The 24039-nt window shown below is 35.4% G+C and overlaps 1 protein-coding gene across 3 annotated transcripts in view; it reads left to right on the forward strand.

Annotated features, from left to right (window-relative positions):
- LOC106083307 (pyruvate carboxylase, mitochondrial) overlaps positions 1-24039 on the forward strand; it is a 72827-nt gene that overhangs the window by 11791 nt on the left and 36997 nt on the right. The window lies entirely within an intron of this gene.

Genomic DNA, 24039 nt, shown 5'->3' on the forward strand with positions numbered 1-24039 from the left:
AAAACACTTCGAAACTGGGTCCAATACTCTATTCTTGATCGTTATGACATTCTATGGTGATGTTGATGTTGAGAGATGACCCTCCGCCCGCGGCAGCATGGTATTCCTTTAGGCTTAATTATTTGTCCCATTCCGGTAGCTTTCTGGTTTGTTCTTTGTTAATAAGATATCAAATGTTACAATAATGTTTATTTTTCGCTCCTACAACTTTTAAATCAGCGGGATACACGAATTATAGTCCTATAGATATTTTAATAATGTGAACTACAACGGCCCACTTCTATAATGGCTGGTATTCATTATATACATTTTTTAACTATTGTAGTAAAGTGTGCGCTTTCTAGGATTTTATGATTCCGATTATAATCAAGATAACTGTTTGATTTTCAGGTAATATTCGTGATGCCATTGAGTTCCTAAGAATGCATATCGGAGATGAAAGCGTTTCAGGGCATTACAGCTACAGAAACTTTAGTTCTGCCAGATACCGCGTTAGTAAAATCTGCCTTTTACCTTAGACGCTTCTTTTGAGGTTACCTTTTAGTATTTTGAGCGCTCAACAAGCCGATTACTGGCTTAGGTGTATGTAGTGGCGCTGCGTTCCGTTCAAAGAAGACATGGAAGGTCATTCAAAACATAGGCATCCGTTGTAGGTTCTGTAATAAATTCGCTGAAGTTGAAATAGATGACAAAGAGACTGTCACGTCATCTCTCAATATTGAAAAGATAAGGAGTAGCAAGTATCCTAATACTAAAATATCTGGCAGTGCAGCGGCGAGAGACCCAACACAGCCTAACCAACAGGAATCCGACGGACCCATCACCGACTTGAAGATTCCGAATACTGGGATAGGTAAAAATCCGAATATTGAAACATTAGGCAGCGCAGCGACAAGAGTCTCAATGCAACCCAACGAACAGGAAGCCGATGATGGTACCATCACCATATATTTGGAAGACTAAGATAGGCAAAGATCCTAGTAGTGAAACATCAGGCAGTACAGGGAATGGAAACCCAATACAGCTTAACGAACAGGGACCCGACGATGGAACCATTACCGACTTTATAAAGAGTCGGAAGACTAGACTAGGCAAAGAACCTAAAACGATGACATCAGGCAGTGCAGTGACAGGAAAGTCAATGCAGTCTAAAGAACAGGGAGCAGACGATGAGACCATCACCTACTCCCAAGGTGATGCCTGATGTTTCAATACTAGGATCTTTGCCTATCTTAGCCTTCCAAATCTTAAGTAAATGGGCTTCTTGGGAACGTAAAGAAATCTTCTGTTTTTGCTGTAAGTTGAATGGAAGCACACCCAAACTAAATTGTTTCCACAACTTTAAAAATTGGTAGCCATAAAAAAGAGCTTTTGCGCACATTTTTAGGTTATGTCATACAAAAATAACATAATAGTGTGATAGCAAATCGTATGTAAATTGGCAATTTTGGCACACATAATGAAATAGCAATGATATATAAAAAGTGACATTATGGATGTTTTTTTTTTTTTTTGTACATATTTGATTGAATATTATTGTACTAGATTACTTACCATGCCGCTCTCATTTGGTTGCAAGTTTACGCCTGAATTCCTGAATTGTACGCTGAAATGTAGAACGTAAAGTCTATTGTGAATTACTAAAATAACTTGTTAAGAACTATATGAGTGTTTCGACCACTTGCTTAGCAGAACTAAAGCGATGAGCTTCTCCTCTCCATTTAATAAACTTCCTTTATTGTTGGTTTTATCTACACAAAAAAAACTAATTGGTTGTTTTTACATTTATTTTTGGTTTTGGGGAACAACTATTAAAATATCAACTCTTAATATTACCTTTTCTTACCGTGAGGTGTAATATTAAGCCACCGTTAAAATAAAGTCCACTTAAAGTAGGGGATTCCATTGGATCTAAAGACACTTTGGGACGTCATGATTGTCTAACATCTGCCTGGAACGAATATAGAAGCCCTCCTGTCATCCTACTGGAAACCCCGCATATCTGTTCAATAGGATATTAAAGGTTTGTGAATACGGTTTTTGGTGCAAATGCCTGGTAGTAGTTTATAAAGCCCCCATTAATTTTTGTGAATATGCTGTTATTATTTACAAATTTGTTCTCTTTGTACCACTCAGAATCGAGAATGGTTTAATCAATTTAATAAAGATTAACTGATTTCAACTCACACAGTAATTTTCAATTACCATACTTAATCAAGTTATGCTAACGTATGATTGATATTAATTTTATTTTGACTCAAAGTTCAATAACACTCATACGTCTAGGTAGAACAAGCAAAATTATGTATGTTGGCCAAAAAAAAGAAAAAAATATATTAAGAAACATGCTTAGATAAATGTTTCACCAACAACGAAATAAGGCAGTCGGATTGCTCAAGTGGCAATAGTTTAGCTGGTCGGGGCGACCACGTTGTTTTTCATTTCGGCGTCTGTCGAATACGAGCAATAGTTTGGGTATTTTTGTAAGGCTTTTGTCGCCGCGAAAGAGAACAAAACCATTCTGTATTTTATAGAGTTTGTTGCCTCTCGTCAATTTACATATAGCCAAAGATGTATATAAAAAGTGAATGCATGTATGTAATAATAAATACGCACATAAATATTTACATATGTACGCGACTATTTGTTTACAATAGCGTAGGTCAAGAAAATGTATTTCATTATTACTATGAAATAATCTTGGACGATCTGTGGACGTTTAATCAAATATTTTGAGTGTGAAGAAATCAAAGTACATACATGGATGGCATTTGTGGGTTCCTATACTTTGATCTTTATTGGATTCACACTAATGAGCACGTTTACGCTGTATATATTTATATTCATATCAACACGTAGTTGGACATTTGCATATACTCAAATGAGCTGATTTTCATAGAGTCCCTCGTGCATGATTGTTGACCTTTAATGCGTGACATTTATAAGGAAAAAAAATTAAATGGCGTATATCGTATACTAAGACGACGCGTGCGGTACTTCTAACTGATAGTAAAAAACTGTACGGAAAAAGTTGACAAAAACTATTTTTAGCCTAAAGTAAGTGAAATTCAAAATTTTGTTTTGAAGATTTATTTTGATTTTGATTTAAAAAATTAAAAAAAAAATTAATTTTAATGTGGTTTGTGCTTGACGTTTTTTTTAATATTGTAATGAAATAAGTGTTATTTTAGTGTTTAATACACAAAAGATCGTGCAACAGGAAATAATTTTCGAAAACAAAAATATCAAAAAGTCATCAGACTAATTAATAAGATCCAAAATTGGGTTGCCGGGTAGAAACGTAGTGTCGACAAAGAATCCTTGTTAAATACTTATTATGGTGATGACTTTTATGCAACTTAGTTTCCCTGTATGATATTTTGATGAGTTTTTATTTAAGATTAGAGAAATTCTTAAATATAAGGCAATTCGGACCAACTCGTCATTTCCAACTACTTCAAATAAATTATTATACCACCAATTATTCAAATAATGACCCCTTGCGCCTTGAATTCAACAAATTTTATAATCTAATTGATCTTTCGGAAAGTCGTGAGTTCGATAGAAAGGAAATTTATTTTATACTTGAATCATATATAGTTCTATGTTCTTAAAATCTCAAGTATAAATATACATATTTTTTTTTACATATTTATTTAGCAGTTAATTTAGTCTGTAAGGATTTCGTAATCTATAGGCTTAAGACAAATAAATCAAAAAAAAAAAATTTTTTAAATTTCACAAAAGATTCATTTTAAAGCGGTTTGTGCACAACCTTTTTCAAGGCAAAAGTTCACTCTTCGTACAACATGAAACAATTTTTGAAAAAAATCTCAAAAAGTCGTCACCCAATTAAAATTCGGCAGTGCCGAATCCTAAATACTCAGTACCATGGATTGCATTTATTAACTTCGGTGATCTTTTTTGTAGACAGAACCTAAAATAGTGTAGTTGAAAGTTATAAAATAATGCATATACATTTTTTTTTTGTTAAATTTTTATAAAATTGCACTTTGAAGGTGCCCAAGCCGTCAAATCTGGTGAACGATTTATATAGGAACTGTATAATGTTATAGTCTGGCCTAACTCATCTTAGATGACAGAAGTCGTAAAGGCAAAAATGCAAATCAAATCGGTTGAAAATTTCACCCTCCAGCCTTCCACTCGTGACTTTGGCCCAGTAGCTGAGTTCGTAGAGTGCTCCGATTACCAATGCGGGGGTCATGTGTTCGATTCCCACCAGAGGCCTAGTCTGTCGCTACTGTGATATCACAATGGACTAAAATAGTCTTAGCCAGTCTTTTTAGAAAATAGACTGTCACTCTAATCTAACCTTCTCAAGAAATTAAATCGGGGTTATATTAAAACGAGCCAGATTAGTGACGATGTAAGTATCACGGTATCGATCGAAATATTGTACGGATACTTCTTATTGATATAGGTCGTTGGGGATTGCAAATGGGCCAAATGGGTTCAATTTGGCTTCTCGAGCCACCCTATTTGGTTGAAATTTTTTCACGTAGTGTTTGTTAGGACATCCAACATCCATGCTAAGTATTGTCCAATTTGGTCTATAATCTAATATAGCTCCCATATAAACCGATTATCCGATTACCTTTCTACGAACTAGCCAGATTTGGCAGATAAAATTTGTATGTAATGTGACCATATGAGTAGAGAGTGCCTCATATGAAAATAAGCCACTTAAAAATTGTTTGAATACATATAAAAACTAAAAGAAAGAGTATGAGTTTAGATCCGTGTAATCCGTGTAATGTAATGTCAGAATTCAGACTTTTTAACTAAACAATTTTCGAACCGCTATAATTTCATATGCATAATGTCCTAAATTTGAAAATTATGCACAGTAATACCTCGATTTATGTCGTCCCGCAGCGAAAGCGGCTCTATTAAGCTAGTAATAAATATATATAATTGTAACGATGGTTTAAAATATAATTAATTGAAAATAATTGTCTGCTTAAGGGTACTTAAAAATATAACTTTTAAATATCATGTCAATTTTTTTCTATTAGTTCGCTTTTCTCTCTCAAGCATTTTGGCAATTATTTGTTTTAATTGCTACCTAATTAAATAATACAATGGTTACTTTCACCAGATTGCCACATACGCATTATATTTTCATTGTCAAGATCGTTTCCAATGCACCTACATATGCCAGTAGCAGCGTAGTTTCACTTTTAGCGGTTGACCTTGGCAGTGATCAGTGTCAAAATAGATTGGCAACATATGCCATCTGTAAGATGTTTCTATTTAAAAATCACTACGGTTCTAATTTACCACCTCCTTATCCACATAGCACGTAAATAAACAAAATAAATAAATAATAAATAATCAATAGTGGTACTGCCTCTTAACTCGGTCATAAAGCTAATATTTTGTATTACAATAATAATATTTAGCTAGTAAGGACTGGCTTAAGTGGGTCAAAGACGACCTACACCGCAGGAATAAAATCCAAAGCCATTAGAATACATATAATTTTCTAATAAATTTACCCATTAACATTCATTAAGCAAGACCTCATTTATTTTCTCTGTTGAGTCGAGCTTAATTATCAACATTTTTTGCAGTGGAAAAGAAAAGGTTTTTACTGCCGAATCCGAACGGCGTACCGTAGAGCGATACCACTCAGTATAGATTTTTTTTCACGGCTAAATACCCAGCAATGTCGTCAACATTAGTGAGGGGACAACAAATGTTCAGGATTCGAACCTAAGCATTGAGCATCATAGGCGGACCTGCTAACCTCTGCGCTTTGGTGGCATGCCGTCCTTCCATTAGAAGGCTTTGAAGCGTTGTTATCAGCCGAGATCTTGATCATAAAATTTTACTGCGTACCCATTTAAGTACAAATAGAGCCATACCGTCGACCAGGTGCAAAAGTTTAAATAGATTATTTAGATAAAAAATGCAAATTTGCCCATGAAAATTCCATACAGAAATAGTGGGAATACTTCTCTCACATCAAAGAGTGCTGTCTAATACAAGTTGTAGCTCAATGATAAGTTAATTTTTGGCAGTGCCGAACCCAAACAATGTTCCGCAGAGCGACACCGACATAACAGGTGAATTTCATAGAAATCGGTTCAGATTTGCATAAAGCTCCCATATAGGTATATCTCCCGATTTTCACTCCTAGAGCCACTGCAAGCGAATTTATTGACCAATCTTCCCAAAAATATTTTTGTACAACGCTTTCCTCGACGACTAACACAATGTCCATAAAGTTTTCTCGAAATCGGTTCAGATTTATACATAGCTCCCATATATATGTTGGTCCGATTTGCAGTAATACTGCAATAAAATGGTCATTTGTTAACCGATTCTCTCGAAATTCGGCAGGAAGGATTTTCTCTTGACTCTCGTCGTTACAGATGAATTTCATAGAAATCGGTTCATATATATCGCCCAAAACCGATTCTCTCGAAATTCGGCAGGAAGGATTTTCTTATGACTCTCGATATTACGGCGATTTTCATAGAAATCGGCCCAGATTTAGATATAGCTGTCATATGTATGTTCGTCAAATTTTTGGTTATTTGCAATAATGTCATTTGTGACCCGTAGTTATTACAGTTTGAACATATTTGCTCGAAATGTGATACGGATTGTTTGATAACCCATCTGAAAACATCTGGCGAGGTCCATCAAAATTGGTTCAGAATTAGCATAGCTCCAACTATGTACCTAAAGGGTATGTGGAGGGTATTATAAAGTCGGCACCGCCCGACTTTTGCCTTTCCTTACTGGTTTTAAATAGCTAAATGAAAGAATTTGAAGATTATGTTAGGTTACGTAGGTACTAGAGGGTATTTCACTTCTTGGTAGCACAGTCAGAGTTAGCCTGATTGCAGACTGCAACCTCAAATTCGAGGCTATAACCTCAATCTCAACTTCAAAAAATCCAAGGCAACTTTGTGACTTCAAGATCGATTATTCGATATTGTTGACTTTCCCACATGGAAATTTCAATAATCGATTTATATATACATTTTCTAAATCAGCGGTGAATTTACAAAGACTGTCGATGAATTGAAGAGCTCATCCAATGTGTATAAGCCGTTAAGAAGAAATAATTTGTTTCTTAACGTTATCGTTTTTTCCCAACAGTTATTTAAATAATTTCACAATTAGACGCTTTCTAATTATAATTCTTAAAAAAGTAAAACATCTTTTCGGGTTTAAATGTAAATGTCTTCATAACGATTATTCCAAACAAACAGTTTTTTTACTTAAATGTGTTTATGTTTATGTACTATTGAATCTTTATTTATTTGAGAAACTGTGGCTTTATTTTTCTTATTCTTATTTAATCAAGTTCTCGACTCAATCAGCAAAGATAAATCGACATTTACAAATTAGGAAAATAGTACGTGTTTACTCATGACAAAAAAATAATTGTTTTCACATATTCGCGTTCGAGAAGAAAACTTTAATATTTTCGGCGATCTTTTCTTATTTCTTATATGAATTTGTTTTTAATCACCTAGATTTGCCTAGGTAAGGATAGGGTATTCCTCTAGATTCTTAAGGTGATAAGGGTTTTTCGTTTTACCATTCATTTCATCATCTATGGGTGTTAGAAAATATATTCATAAGCAGGGTTGTTTCATTTTCGCAATATACAGACAAATCAATATAGATATTCATTACCTCATCAAAGAGGATAGAAATAACAGAGAAATTTAATTTCTTTCACATTGGATTGCAAATATTAAGCTTAAAGGTGTCGTTAGTTATTTTATTTTTCTTCAAAGCAAGCATTACTGCCGAAAATTTAAAGAAGAAAAAAGAAGCTAAGACTGCCGAAACTCTATATACATGCATTACACCATAGTTTCCTTAACGGGAGAGGAAACAGTGGATATTTAGCAAATGCAAACGACGCAAACAGCATGCCATTGAGAACAGAATGCGACATGTTCTTAGATGCTCTCATTTATCGATATTCACAAGTGCCACCAAACAGTCTAGATGCGAACTCTAATTCTTAAAATTTATATAATTTATCTATCAGCCCTACTATTTCTACTATATTTTCCCCTATTCTAAACAAACTTCGAAAAAGGAAAATATCTCCCAAGAAAGAAAGTAGCTATTCTGAATCGAAATAAAAGGGAGAATGAGACTTGGGAGAACTTGGGGAAAATTCCCCCAAACAAATGAAAGGCAGCTAGGATAAAAAATTATGAATTTAATTGTTATATAAAAAATGGTACCAGTTCTTACTATTTACGAACAATTTAAATTGTACGAAAAATGTTTTTCACTTTTAACAAAAATAATTAGAAATTTTGTTAGATTCTCCCGGCTTAAATAAGTCATGTACCAACCACAAAAGATTTTCATAAATTTTTCGGTTTTATTGGCAAAATACGAGCATTCTAGAATTGGTATATGAATATACATAGGATTCAAAATATGTGGTTCATATTTTAATATTCTTAGACCCATATGTATAAAGAGTTGTCGCTAAGGGGCACTCCATTCGGAGTCGGATACTAAAAGGGGTCCCTTATCATTTAGCTTAAAGTAGAATCGGGCGGCACTCAATGACATTCAAGAAGTATTTTGCTTGCTCCCTAATGGAATATTCGTGGGCAATTCTTCAAAAATACTTGGCGCCACATTTGGCAGGAGTTGGAATAAATCCATAAGTCGCTTTTCAGCAAAAAAAAATCGGCCGCCCTGAAATGTCGATTAGATCTTCAAGTTCTGGCTCCATAAAAGTAGAATTTTAGATAAAGCGGCGTATCATGCAGACCACCACAGCATTCATGACGACTAAGGAGAAGCAAACCTTTATATTACACACTAAAGTATCACAACACAGAAATATGGTGACAAGCTGTAGGCCATAATTGTGTACTATTAAAAACAAAAATTAAAACAAACATTACTAAAGCAACACTAAACATGTTTGTCAACTTTTTTAGCAACCTTTATTAATTCATTTTGCTCATTATTCCATTTTATGTTCATTTTTCCAAAAAAAAAATTTGTCTGATGTTTAGCCAAAATAATACAGCTGAGGCAAAACAGCTGTTTTCGAAAATTCGAAATTCCCTCTCCCATATTTTTCTTTTCCCCATTCAATCAGAATAGGAGGGAGAAATTTATTCCCTGGGAGTTTATTCCTAGGTAGTTTTCAGAATTGGAATATACGTCATTTTTTTAGAATGAACAGAGAACGAAGATGCAATCAATTGCAAATTGAAAGATTATTTTTCAAACTTTGATTGATAATGTTCACACTTTCAAGCAATCTAAAATTTGTTTTTCAATACTACATAAGTGTTTTATAAAAAAAAACCAAAGGCCTCATGAACTATATTTGGGTTGTTTTATTTAACTGTCTAGCGGATTCGGTAGCTTATGGATAAATAAAACGTATTTCCGCCAAAATGCATTGTTCTTCAACATTGGCAGCACTGACACACATTCGAAATAATCAAATATCAATAAAAACAAGTAAAAGCGTGCTTAGTTCGGCCGGGACGAATCTTATATACCCTCCACCTTGGATCGCATTTGTCGAGTTCTTTTCCCGACATTTCTTCTTAGGCAAAAATTGATATAAGAAAAGATTTGCTCTGCTATTAGAGCGATACTAAGATATGATCCGATTTAGACCACAATTAAATTATATGTTGGAGGCCTGTGTAAAATGTCAGCCAATTCGAATAAGAATTGCGCCCTTTAGGGGCTCAAGAAGTAAAATAGAGAGATCGATTTATATGGAAGCTGTATCGGGCTATAGACCGATTCAGACCATAATAAACACGTATGTTAATGGTCATGAGAGGATCCGTTGTACAAAATTTCAGGCAAATCGGATAATAATTGCGACCTCTAGAGGCTCAAGAAGTCAAGATCCCAGATCGGTTTATATGGCAGCTATATCAGGTTATGAACCGAATTAAATCATACTTAGCACAGTTGTTGGATATCATAACAAAACCCGTCGTGCAAAATTTCATTCCAATCGGATAAGAATCGCGCTCTCTAGAGGCTCAAGAAGTCAAGACCCAAGATCGGTTTATATGGCAGCTATACCAGGTTATAAACCGATTTAAACCATACTTAGCACAGTTGTTAGAAGTGATACTAGAACACTATGTGCAAAATTTCAGTCAAATCGGATGAGAATTGCGCCCTCTAGAGACTCAAGAAGTCAAGACCCAAGATCGGTTTATATGGCAGCTATATCAAAACATGGACCGATATGGCCCATTTGCAATACCAACCGACCTACACTAATAAAAAGTATTTGTACAAAATTTCAAGCGGCTAGCCTTACTCCTTCGGAAGTTAGCGTGCTTTCGACAGACAAACGGACGGACGGACGGACGGGCAGACGGACGGACATGGCTAAATCGACATAAAATGTCGCGACGATCAAGAATATATATACTTTATGGGGTCTCAGACGAATATTTCGAGTAGTTACAAACAGAATGACGAAATTAGTATACCCCCCATCCTATGGTGGAGGGTATAAAAAAACGAAATAAGTTATTTTAATAAATGTTTCTCGGAGTTCATAAAAGTAATTTTATTAAAAATTGAATAGTGACACCATATATTTGAATAAATGGCAATAGTAAGCGGCGATAAAATTAGCCGCTTAGCTCCATACAAACTAAGCGAGAAAATCTGCTTAATGGGTAAAAAAACACGTCTTTTTATTTTAAAACCAGATAAAATAATAATCAAGTTTTGTGTAAAAAAAAATTCGCCAAACTAGTTTTTTTCTTCTTCAATTCATAACAACGGTCAGTGCAAAAATAAAACCATCCTTGTGTCTTAATTATGAATTTGTATTCCACCAGGACTTAGATTATTGAAATTTGATTTAAAAAAAGTTATCGTCAGTTTCGCCTAAAATATTAATACCTATCTTAATCATACATATTAAATGATTTACATTAGCTTGAACACTTCACTAATTCCCGATATTAATAAATTTCGCACAAGGTGCTAATTATAAAAAAATAATAAAACGTCCAATACTAGTTTAAATTGAATGTTTCAATTAGCGTATTAAAAACATGTGAAACCTCTAATTAGATGATAAATATCATTAAGGTCTATATTAAATAAGGCATTTTTGCTTTTGTAACAGTTATTTTTAAAATGATACTAAATTTTTCTTAATATTATGATAATCGGGATCATTTTCGAGCGCTGAACGCCTGCGTTCGAATGATAGCCGCAAAAACAAAGAACATTTTCAGCAATGGTTTCCATCCTAATGCTGGCGACATTTGCGAGGTATTTAGCCATGTACAACGTAGGAGTGATCTTAGTCAGAAAACTGAATTGGAAGGCTCACAGATATAGACGGTTCGTTGGCTCAAAATGGGTGCTGAATCCGAGGATAATCTACTAGCTCTACAGCGTGAGCGTGATTAGACCAATACTTTCTTACGCCTCAATAGTTTGGTGGACTGCGATGGAGAAAAAGTGAATTGGATAATAATAAGTAAGGATAATACAACAGGTTCAAAGAACATGTTGTCCTGGCATAGGAGGAGCGATGAGGACCACGCCCAACAGGGCACTGTAGACTATTCTAGATATCTGAACCATAGACATACAGAGGCAACCGCTGCGACTATGAGCCTTAAGGCGATGGGAGAATGGATAGAGGATAAGAGGAGGTCATACCATCGCGGTATAATCGAGGCGACGATAGGAAATCCGAATGGATTACAAGAGGTATCCGATCGGATACCTGAAACGACACTAGATGTCCAGTGCTAGACACTGCTGCCAGAGGCACAGCTTTCGCTTGACGGAACTCTGGTATTGCCATCAGGGCAATAACAATCCGGATGGTAAAGTCACGAACAGTCTTGGAGTGTAAGAATGTTTTAACGCCTTTTCTGAGGATGGTACGATCCACATGATTCGGATACCGGACCATAGCGGATTAAGGGGAATGAATGAACAGACGGTTTGGCAGTGAAAGCCAGAGGACTGCTTTCAAAAAACTTGGTTAACTCGAAGCCTTTCGGGTCGATACAGTCCGAGTTAAGGGCGAGGTCGACGAACTGTGGAACGGCGAAGCGACGACGGTAGGACGACGAAAATTCTATGGGGAGATCCGGATCGTGAGAAGACGACGCTATTACTGAAAGGAAGTAAGAAGGAGTTCAGTACAGTTTTGGATATCATAACGGGACACATAGGACTACGAGCTCAATTATGCAAAATAGATGCGACAAGTAATAGCATGTGTGGTGTATGAGGGGTAGACAGCCGTCTTTCGTGGCTAACTGACAATGGCACTTAGGTAAGAATACAACACCAGACATGAGCCAACTTAGGGGCGTGGTTTGGAAAGCAATTAGGGATTTTGTAGGTACCACAGGTTACTTTTTTAGAATTCAGAGCGCACAACAAGCCGATTATATGGCTTATGTGTATGTCCATAGTGGCATTGTCGGTGTATGTTGGTGTATGTCCTGTGGCACGCCTTTCGGAAGGGTCTCTTATCACCGAGTATAAACTGGCATCGGAAAGCACTCATTAATACAATATGAGAAAGAACGATACATTATATCGATGAGTTAAAATTGGAACAACGAAATTAGTATATCCCCATCATATGGCGATCATATGGATGAAGCACTATATTTTAATAGCATTCCTATACGTACATAACATTTGTTTATCATGCACACATACATATGTACATATATATTATTGTATTTATAACACAACATTCATATATATAGGTTATCTGCTAACCAGTAATCAAAATGGGGTTAGTTAATACCGTCTTATCTTCTTTGTTTTGTTTGGCCGTTCTTACCTATCCAATAAATTCAATACTGAGTGATGAGATTGTCAGCTCACCAAACAGGTGTTATTTACTAAAGGTGTGTCCTCTGTCATTCTCAGGAACTTTATTGTCTGAGGCAATTGCTACAGTGGCAAACGCATAAATACTGAGTACGTACTAAGCGGCCTTTGTTGTCAAAAGATGGAAGGAAAGAAATTTAGTAATTTACATTACATATTATTGTAAGAAAGTCCAGTAGACGTGTCGCGAGGATATGCTTTTATAGGCAAGAAGTTCTCATTATTGTGAAAATGGTAGTGTTGGTTCTAATTATTAAATGGTTTATAAGAATTTTTCAAAGTCAATACAGATATAAGACTGCAAAAGTAAAAGTCAAAATCGAGTTGGCACATACGATTTTTTATCCCCACCACCATAGGATAGGGGGTATATTCATTGAGTCATTCCGTTTGCAACACATCGAAATATCCATTATCGACCCTACAAAGTATATATATTTCGGATCGTCGTAAAATTCTTAGACGATTTAACGATGTCCGTGTGTCTGTCCTTTCGTCTGTTGTTATCACTCTTCAGCCTTCAAAATTCAGATATTGAATTTGGCACAGATATGTCTTTTTTATGCACGCAAGTTAAGTTCTTGAACGGGCCAAATCGAACCATATTCGGAGATAGCTGCTATGTAGACCGATCTGCCGATAAAGGGTCTGAAGCCCATAAACAGTGGGTTGTTTTAAGCCTCCCGATATCCGTCTCAAAGAAGGTTCAGATCGGACTATATTTAGATATAGCTGCCATATAGACCGATCTGCCGATAAAAGGTCTGAAGCCCATAAAAGCTGTATTTATTATCCGATTTCGCTGAAATTTAAATCAGTGAGTTGCTTTAAGACTCCCGACATTCGACCCAAATATGGTTCAGATCGGACTATATTTAGGTATAGCTGCCATATAGACCGATCTGCCGATATACCGACTAAGGGTCTGAAGCCCATAAAGGCTTTACTTATTACCCGATTTAGCTGAAATGTGAATCAGTGAGTTGCTTTAAGCCTCCCGCCATCTGACCCAAATCCAACCCAAGAAATCAATAGGTCATGTTTTTGCTTTTTTTAGAAAAGAAAGCAAAATAAAATATAATTTTGTCATGTCATCCTTGTAAAAAAAGGTATTAGTTGCAACGCAAAATCACGCCATAAAAAAGCAATATTGAATTTAATTGATCAATTTGTAATGCGAGACGGCTGAAATCCCCATTTACAAACAACAGTTTACCCATGTGGTCGCACACGCCAAAATTAGTCTGTTGAAGTTTTTAAATTACAAATTTAATATGCTTGGAAAATAGCCAATATGTATTTACGCATCAATGAAAATGCTTTAGAACCGTAAAATAATTATCCACGGAAAATGCATTATGGAATAGCAGAGAATTCTCTCATATCAGTGAGTGCAGAGTTTTAAATGGCTGAAGATCTGCATTGGTGAGAAAATATACAAAGATCAAAAATATTTCTAGCGTTATACTCATAATTTGAACCCAAGTGTTCAGATCATGTATCGTAATATATATGGAGTACCAGCCCATGCAGTCGTTTGAAAATAGGAAGTAAATATAAAATAAACAAGTCATATAGCGCTTGATCATCATTAATGTACGAGTTTAAAAAATATTTTCTACTCGCCCGATTCATACTGTCAAGATGTAACTGCATCACTATTTTGAGAGCTGCAGTTCAATACCTAAAGAAAGCACCATTTGGTACGTTTTTTACTTAAGTGTACAAATTTCAAAAAAATCTTGTAGTCCCCCAAGGTGCAACTGTGTATTTGACTCAATCCTTAATAGGGAACTGCAATTTTTTTTTTGAAATTTGTATAAATCTATATATATTGGTACTTTCTTTGCGGGTTGAGGTAAAACTATCAAAATAAATGTGTATCCGAATACAGTTACATCTTCACAGCATATAGCGGGCGACAAGACGATTTTTTTGAAATTCGTACATTAAGGTACTAAAACGTACAAAATTGTACTTTCTTTACAAATTGAACTACAATTCTCAAAATCGGGACGCAGTTACTCCTTGACAGTATATACCGGGGAACAAGGAGATTTTTTGAAATTCGAACAATTAGGTCCTAAAACGTACAAAATTGTACTTTCTTTGCAGATTAATTAGAGCTCTAAAGTTTGGTACACAGGAACACCTTGACTGTATGTATCGGACGAATAGTTTTTTTTTTTTTTAAATTCATACATTTAGGAACGAAAATGTACAAAATAGTATTTTACGGATTGAGTAAGAGTTTTAAAAATTGTGTTACATTTACACATTGACTCAGGAGCTTTCTGAAATTCGACCATTTAAGATGCAATGCCATCTGGAATACCAACAATTATAAAAACTTTACACTATATGTATAAAAAATTGCAGTTTTAAATAGTTTGCCAGTAGCGGAAACGATTTTACATTGCTTTACTATTTCCCAGATTTTAATATGATGTAACTTGAAGTGTTTTTACACTTGTCATTGCTTTAAAAACAAATGTTAAAGTAATAATTATGAAAAAACAAAAACACATAACCTGTAACGCCATTCACAAAAACGTGGGGCATATGATAAGCCTCGTTATTTTCCGGTTACTGTTAGCTAGAACATTACATACCGCAAATGTTTAGCAACATGTTGCTATGCAATAATGCCAAATTGAAGATCGTTCGTATGATACACGTTGGAATGTAGGTGGCTTTTAGCAGAAAATTATTTGAATTCTAAAGATCAAGAACGTTGGTGTAGATCAGATAAGTAGATACAATCACAAGAATAATGGCCAAAGTTGTCAACATCATCTGTCAAAAATAAGTCGGGAACTAGAGGTAATTATTGAACCTTGGTTGACTGAATTAATTTACCTGCGTTTAGGCTAAATCATATGAAAAGTGTATACCCGATTTTATACATCTACAAAGTATGTTGATTAGTAACAATAATAATATTTAATAGTAAACTTTACTAAAATACATGTTAAATGGTATATAATTTGTGGTCCGTAGACGGAGTTATAGTTAGAATAGATATAACATAATAAATAATTATATTAATCGCAAAATGACTACAGAAACGAATCAGATATGTTAAATGTGTTTATTTAAGGCTTCTTGACGAAAATATTAACAAACCAATCAATTGTTTCAATGTAACTTTACTAAGCAGAACATAAACAAAGGAAAGGTATGGACCTTAAAACTCAAAATGTTAATAAAATTGCTCAAAAGTTCTCCGTTCCATGTCGCCCAGATTCTTGCGCACTCACATATAAACGATTGAGGGTTTGACATTTCTCCCATCTGTAAAAGCTTTTTGGAATATATTGTTATAAGTCTATAGATTTACTTTTGTCTATGTCTAAATGTTCAATGTGTGCGACAAAATGTGTAATTTTTTACTGAAAAGTTTAAGAAAACATTTAAAGGTTGAGTACAGTGATTTAAATTTTAGGTTACTTTTGAATTCCTAAAATTTTTAATCATATTTAAAAACTTAAGATTTATATACATACATTACAGTCCTCATCACTGAGCGAAATGCTAATCGGTAACGTTATCAGTAGCAGATTTCTTCTATCAAGGATAGCAGATTCTCAAAGTTGTCTGTTACGCAATTTCATTGGATTTCCTATATATAGCACTGGTTGTAATACATTATACATTTTTCTAGTCTTATCAGAATTGTAAAAAATATTACACAGCAAAAAAAAATACATGGATTAAAATAGAATTAAAATAATCGCTCTAACCTTTCTCACAAAAACACAAGAAAAAAATAACCATGGATTCTATGAAATATTATACAAGTTAGTTTACTTTATAGTTGTGCCGCGAAAAGCAAAGCATGATACTCTATTCGGCTTTCGTAATGGTTGTGAAAAACGTTAACAAAATATCTCAGCTCGCAGTATATTTGTATACCACCTTTTTAACACAGTGTGGCATTGATTATCCGGGATGGTCGGTTCCGGAAGCGTTCCGGTTAATCGAGTTAAATTTGTTACTCATTTAATTTGGTTGTTTATTTTTTTTTTGCCATAAACGTAACCGTTCCGTATAATCGATTTTCTCGAGTTAAATTTTTTTACTCATTTTATTTGTTTTTTTTTTATTTATTGTGCACACTTAGAAAATATCATTTCTTTTTATTAATTTTTCTTACACGATTACTTAAAAAAGTCTATTAAAGTGGATTGTCTTTTGTTTTTAACCTTTATAGTTCCAACCAAAAGCTTTTCTTGAACACAGTAGATTTAAGTTTTCTCTTGTTTCATAATGTTCCAGGCTCCAGCACCAAAAAGTTAAGCAAGGTGCTGGATGCGTTGCAATGACGTTTTTTTAACAATTATATAATCTTTATCAGAATCATGAGAGTTTATTTCTGTTTCAGTTTAGTATTGTGATTTGTTATACGTATAAATTCTTCATCCGACATAATTGGAAATGAGGGTACATCGTTATCGCAGTTAAGCCCAGTTTCTACATCCTCAACATTGAAGTTGTCCGGTATATTTACTATTTGTTTTACGTAGTCGAAACAGTCAATATTTGCGATAAAAAATGGATCGTTAATTAATAATTTTGTACAAAAACCATGACCACTTGGAGGACAGAGAAGGATTTTCCAAACATTTTTCAAAACCGATGAAGTTACTGCTTGCCATGCATTTGAAATATCCCACAGGGCATTCTCTATCTTATGTATTTGGTTTTCGAAAATTGCTCTTAAAACTCTATATTGCACCCTTAGCCATTGGCTGAATCAACGAAGTACAATTAGTTGGGAGACACTTTACAATAACATTCTTAGCTCTTAGTTTTTCCACCTCTGGTGGTGCTGGACAATTATTCAAGAGCACCAGTATTTTACTATCTGATTTTTTTTTGATATGATTATGTAATGATATCTCACTTCTAATACATTTTTTCAAACCATTCCGGGAATTACGTTTGTGTAACCTAAATTTCTGGTAGCCATAAAAAAAATCGATAACTTTTTCCTATAACAAATGGTTTGCACTTGTGTGTTCCAGCTGTATTGGTGCCATCTATTCCTCTATAAAATGTTCATTATGGCAACCCAGGCTGTTTCAAGTTTTCCGTTGATATGTATTCCTCCGAACCATTCACAACAATTGTGGCAGACGCATAATCTGCAGATGCCTTTTCTCCTCCAACCTTGAGATTGTGTAAATCACGTCTTTTATTTTAAATTCTGCAACCACCCATCCCTTATCATTACACAGCAAATTGGGCCCCTTCCAAAGGTAACTAAACACCAAAGAAAAGCATTAAATAATGATATTCGCCTAGTTCGCTTTATACACATGTTTGCATTAGTGTTGCAAACACAATTAAAGCGACATCGCAGGGTATTCCCCTAGTTCGCTTTATACACATGTTTGCGTTAGTGTTGCTAACACATTTAAAGAAACAATCGACAAAATAGGCATATTTTGCAATCCCGGATAATCGGAGTAATCACAGCTAGTCATTTATCGATCGCAATTGATGTTCCCGATTAATCGAATCACGGGTAGTCGATGCCACACTGTATATTCAAGTAATTGAGCTTGAAACAAATATTTGCAAATATCTCTAATTTTTTTGCATAATTACAATAATTTTTTATATCAACACAATCTTGCTATTATTGTGCCATAAGCCTAAAAAAGTATTTATTTCTTTTACACATTTTTAATTATTTTATATGGAGTTTGAAGCCTCCGTGGCGCAGTTTTGTTTGCATGTCCGCTTAAGACGCCGAACGCCTGGGTTCAAAACCCGGAGTGAACAACAGAAAAATTTTCAACGATGGTTTCCCCTTACTAATGCTGGCTACATTTGTAAGGTATCCTACCATGTTCAAATTTCTCTACCAAGTGATGTCGCCATGCGGCACGTCTTTCGGACTCGGCACTAAAAAAGAGACCCCTTATCGTTGAGCTTAGATATTAATCGGACTGCACTCATTGATATGGGAGAAGTATCCCCTGTTGCTTAATGGAATGTTTATGGGAAATTTTAACCTCAAATGGAACTTCTCTGACCAGTGCGGGCACACATACAGCATATGTTCTATGGTCTTTCCTTTTTCTATGTCCTCACAGCTTCGGTAAAATTCGTTACTGGCACTTTCAATAGTTAACATGTTTTCCGATCAGACAGTAACCTATCATGACGGATACAATGACTGAGACGTCTGTTCTAGCCAGCGACAACAAAGCGGTAGACTTCTTCAAGTCCAGATTAGGACACATAATTTTGGATGCTCCCAATCTCCTTTTGTAACCAACTATCATTCGTCACCTTTCGTGCCTGATCCTGAAGACTTAGATTACATGTCGCTAGAGTCATACCCAAGTTCCTCTGGAATGCGTCAGGTAGTACCAAGTCTCGCAATCTCGTCCGCTCTTCAATTCTCTGGGATATCTCTTGCCCGGCACCCAGAACTGGTGAATTTTGAACTGTTCAGTCATCTCGTTGAGACTCGCGACAATAATTAAATTGCTGCCTGGCTGTCTGAGAAAATATTTATGCCAGTTAGCCATTCCACCATTTCTTTAATTGCAAGGATCTCCGCTTGATACACACTGCAGTGGTTGGGTAACTTTCTCTATATGACCAGTACTAGTTCTTTAGAATTCACTTTGTCGTCTAGTTTGGAACCATGCGTATGAAGTCCGTGTAACTTCTATTGCCAGTGATATTGTAATTCCAATCGGTCTTATCAGGAATAGTGGTACAACAATTTTTATCAAATGTATTATTCACACTGCCTGGAACATCAGGCATTGTATCAAGAATAACACAGTATCGATAACAGCCACATGACCAAAGCGAAAGCTCCCTTATCCCCACAGTAATGGTCGCAGCAATTTGTCTAGCCACAATGTCCAGAGGCATTAGGTGTAGCATTTAATTCAGGGCATTAGATTGTGTAGTCCTCAGTGCGGCTTGGGATCCGGCGGAGTATTGAACAGTAGGTGGACCCTTGAAGCGCCGTCCACCAATGACTCTCTTGCAGGTGTATAGGGTAAGAGTTGCCTTTCCAAAATTATTGATTTGAAGTTAAATTTCCTGTCAAGCAAAACACCCAGGTAGTTTGCGCTATCAGTAAGTGGAACATTCTCTCCTCACTAGGAGATAGGTGTCACTGTGGCTAATTTGTACCTCTTGCTTTCGGTAGCCTACTTCGCCGTTGTACGTAGGGCTTCCTGAAGTATATGTCTAACAGTACCGGGAAACTTTCCCTTAACCGCAATAGCCACGTCTTCTGCATACACGAGCACTTTTGCACCTTTTTCTTTGAGAGATAGTAATAATTTGTTAATGGCTACATTCCAAAGTAGAGGAGATTGTACAACTCCTTGTGGTGTCCCTCTGCTAACCCATCTTTGTAGATGTACAGATGCCAAGCCTGCCGTAATGCATCTTTTAGTACGTAAGTTATTAATAAACTTTCTAACTTTAGTGTTGATGCCTAGAAAATTCAGCTCCTTCATAATTATCGTTGGTTTTACATTATGAAAAGCACCTTCAATGTCCAGAAATGATACCATTGTGTATTCGAGAGAACCTTCGATGTAGCCGACTATATCGCCAAAGCCCGTTTCAGTGGACTTGGCCTTACTATATGCATACTGTTGCCGAGACAGGCGATCTCCAGGGATCTTTTCCCTAAGATATGTTTCTATCAACCCCTCAAAAGTCTTCAGAATACAGACTAATGGGTCGAAAATCGTTCGCCTTCGTCTGATAAGGTTTTCCTGATTTTGGATTGAAAATGACCTTTGTGTCCCTTCATCTCACATGTATATACGACATGCTGATACAAGCAGAGTATATCTCCCTAAGCCAAGGAGCCAGCCTAACGGACATGGCTTGTAATTCGTCATCAGGGCCTGGCGACTTTAAGGATTAAACTTTTTACTTCGTCCCATTCACAATTTCCCCAACAACCTCTGACGATTGCATATCAGTGACGGCAATAGCTGCAGCGGTTTATATCATACGCCAATGTTAAATGATGATTGTTTTAACAGTTGTCACACGATTTTTTAATATGATCGCCGTGTTTTAAAATTTCGTACTTTTATGTGCAATAACGACATCTCGTTCTGTTTCACTACAAATAGCGATTACGAAAAACCGAACAGAAGGAGATCAAGTGCAAATATGAACGTGTGTCTATAGTTGTAAAAAGCCCAAGATCAAGTGTTTTTTTCCACTGTGTGTTGGCTAGACGATCAAAAGTCAAATTAATGTTAATATTTTTTTTTTTTTTTTTGGTTTAATTCTGGGCAAGTATAATGAACTTGATGGCGATTTCTTTGTCTAAGCCAATTTTACCCATATACATTCATTTTCGTATGGTGCCCGCATACATTCATATATATATCCGTGGTGTTTTTACGAATTTGCGTATACAGTGTTGTGTGCACGAATATGTTAAGACGAGCCCCCTCAATGTTGTGCTTTTCTCGTACGTTACTGTATCTCGTGTTCAAATACATTTAAACATCCATTTCTATAGAGACATTTAAATTTAATTGGACTCTGAACTATTGAGTCGGTCGGACAGAGATAGGAGTCAAGCGGCGTGAAAATTGTTAAATATTTGTTTTTAATATGTCGTCGCATCGATGTGAAGTGGGTAAACTCAGTGTTACCGTGTGCTTTTTATACCCACCACCGTAGGATAGGGGGTATATTCATTTAGTCATTCCGTTTGCAACACATCGAAATATCAATCTCTGACCCTACAAAGTATATATATATTTCGGATCGTCTTAAAATTCTAAAACGATTTAACGATGTCCGTGTGTCTGTCCGTCTATCCGTCGGTCTGTTGTAATCACTCTACAGGCTTCAAAAATTAAGATATTAAGCTGAAATTTGGCACAGATATGTCTTTTTGATGCACGCTGGTTAAGTTCTTGAACGGGCCAAATCGGACCATATTTGAATATAGCTGCCATATAGACCGATTTTCCGATAAAGGGTCTAATGACCTGACCAAAATATGAATCAGGTCGGACCATATTTAGATATAGCTGCCATATTGACCGATCTCCCGATAAAGGGTCTGAAGCCCATAAAAGCTTTATTTTTTAACCGATTTCGCTAAAATTTGAAACATTGAGTAATTTTAGGCCTCCTAACATAGGACCCAAATATGGTTCAGATCGGACTATATTTAGACATAGCTGTCATATAGACCGATATGCCGGCTAAGGGTCTGAAGCTCATAAAAGCTTTATTTATTACCCGATTTTGTTGAAACTTGAAATACAAAATTCAACAGTGACTTATATTTATAAGACCACTCAATGTCCGTGCCGAATTTGGGTGCATAAGTTATCCAATTTTCATCGAATTGTGACGAAATAGGGTTTACATATATACATGAGGTAGTGGGTATCCAAAGTTCGGACCGGCCGAACTTAATGCCTTTTTACTTGTTTTTCAATTGATTGATTGATTGTTTTCATTTCAACTTGGGTAAGAGGAAAGAATCTATAGGACAGAAATGATGGTAAATTATACTTTAATTGCTAATATAATTTGGAAACACGTATTGTTCACATAAATTTATTCGAATAAAATCAGAGTTGTTCAGCGTAACTTGCACATTAGTAAATTGCTATCGGAGAACCTATAAAAAATATATTATATAATATTTTATTGTTAATTAAAGATATTTAAAATTAAATAAGCTTCGGCATATTAATCTACATGCAAATGCAAATTTTGCCCATGAACAGTCCAGTAAGGAACAGAGGCAAACTTCTCACATATCAATAAGTGCAGTCCGATTCAAGTTTAGGCTCAATGATAGAGGGCCTCCTTATTATAGTCGAGTACGAACGGCGTCCCGCATTGCGACACCTCTTTAGAGAGAAGTGTTACACGGCATAGTACCTCACAAATGTTTCCAGATTTTCCAAAATTTTTTCTGATGGTCTCGCCAGGTCGAACCCAGGCGTTCATCGTCATAGGCGGACATGCTAACCTCTGCGCTACGGTGGCCGCAATCTACATATCATAAGTGAAATCTCTACAGCTGAATAAGAATTGCGCAAATATTTCTTATGTAGGTCGCTGGGATTACAAAATATCTATATTAGTTCATATTTTTATATAGCTCTCATATATAATAATATACATGGCGATTAGATATGAATACAGAAATAACAGCTCATATGACATATCTGATGGTGTAATAGTAACTTCAGCCAATTTGCCTACATTATTAGCAGAACCCATTGTGATTGCTATCTGGGCTGCGGAATAGCAATTTTGACTCGAATCCGACTCCTGGAAAAAAGTTAAAAAAAATTTTTTTTTTTCTTAAACCACTATGGATTTGTAACAAAAAAAATCTTAATATTTTATGACCCTTTAGCGAATAAAAGTGGATATTAATGACTTTGACAATTCGTCCACATTAGTATACCTCCTTCCTAACCCGAGCTAGATTTTTTCTAAGACAGATCTATTTTTGGGTGTATTTTTACCCATTCATCGTTAATGAGTTCAATTAGTCTACCCATATTCGTCCGTCCGTGCAACAGATAGCCGAAATCTTGAAAGCGTACGAACGAATGAGAATATCTGCATGACATTTTTCTTAGATACTTCTTATTGATGTAGGCCGTTGGCTGGGTCAATGAAATTTTTTCTATAGTATAAATTTTTTCCAAACCCAATTTTTTTTTAAACAAAATTTGAATGCAATTTTTTCTAAAGAGTTTTTCAATGAAAAATTTTTTAATAAAAAATTTTCCAAGCATAAAAAATATGCAAATTACTCTTAAGATAAACCATAGATAGACCATCTTTGCATAAAATTTTTTTATTTTTTTTAGTCACATTTTTGTGCAAAAATTTATTGAAAGATTCTTTACAGACAACATCAATAAAGTTTTCTCTAAAAATACTTTTTCAATAAAAATTTGTCCCAGAAAATTTTGCTGTTTTCCAATTCAAGCTCTGGGTCTTTCTGTTTTTATACTCTGCACCATATGATGGTAGTATACTAATGTCGTCATTCAGTTGGTATCACATCGAAATATTGATCTGAGATCCCATAAAGTATATATATTCTCGATCGTCTAGACATTCTGAGTCGATTTAGTCATGCACGTA

Source organism: Stomoxys calcitrans, chromosome 5 (assembly GCF_963082655.1).
Source record: "Stomoxys calcitrans chromosome 5, idStoCalc2.1, whole genome shotgun sequence".
NCBI classification, from domain to species: domain Eukaryota; kingdom Metazoa; phylum Arthropoda; class Insecta; order Diptera; family Muscidae; genus Stomoxys; species Stomoxys calcitrans.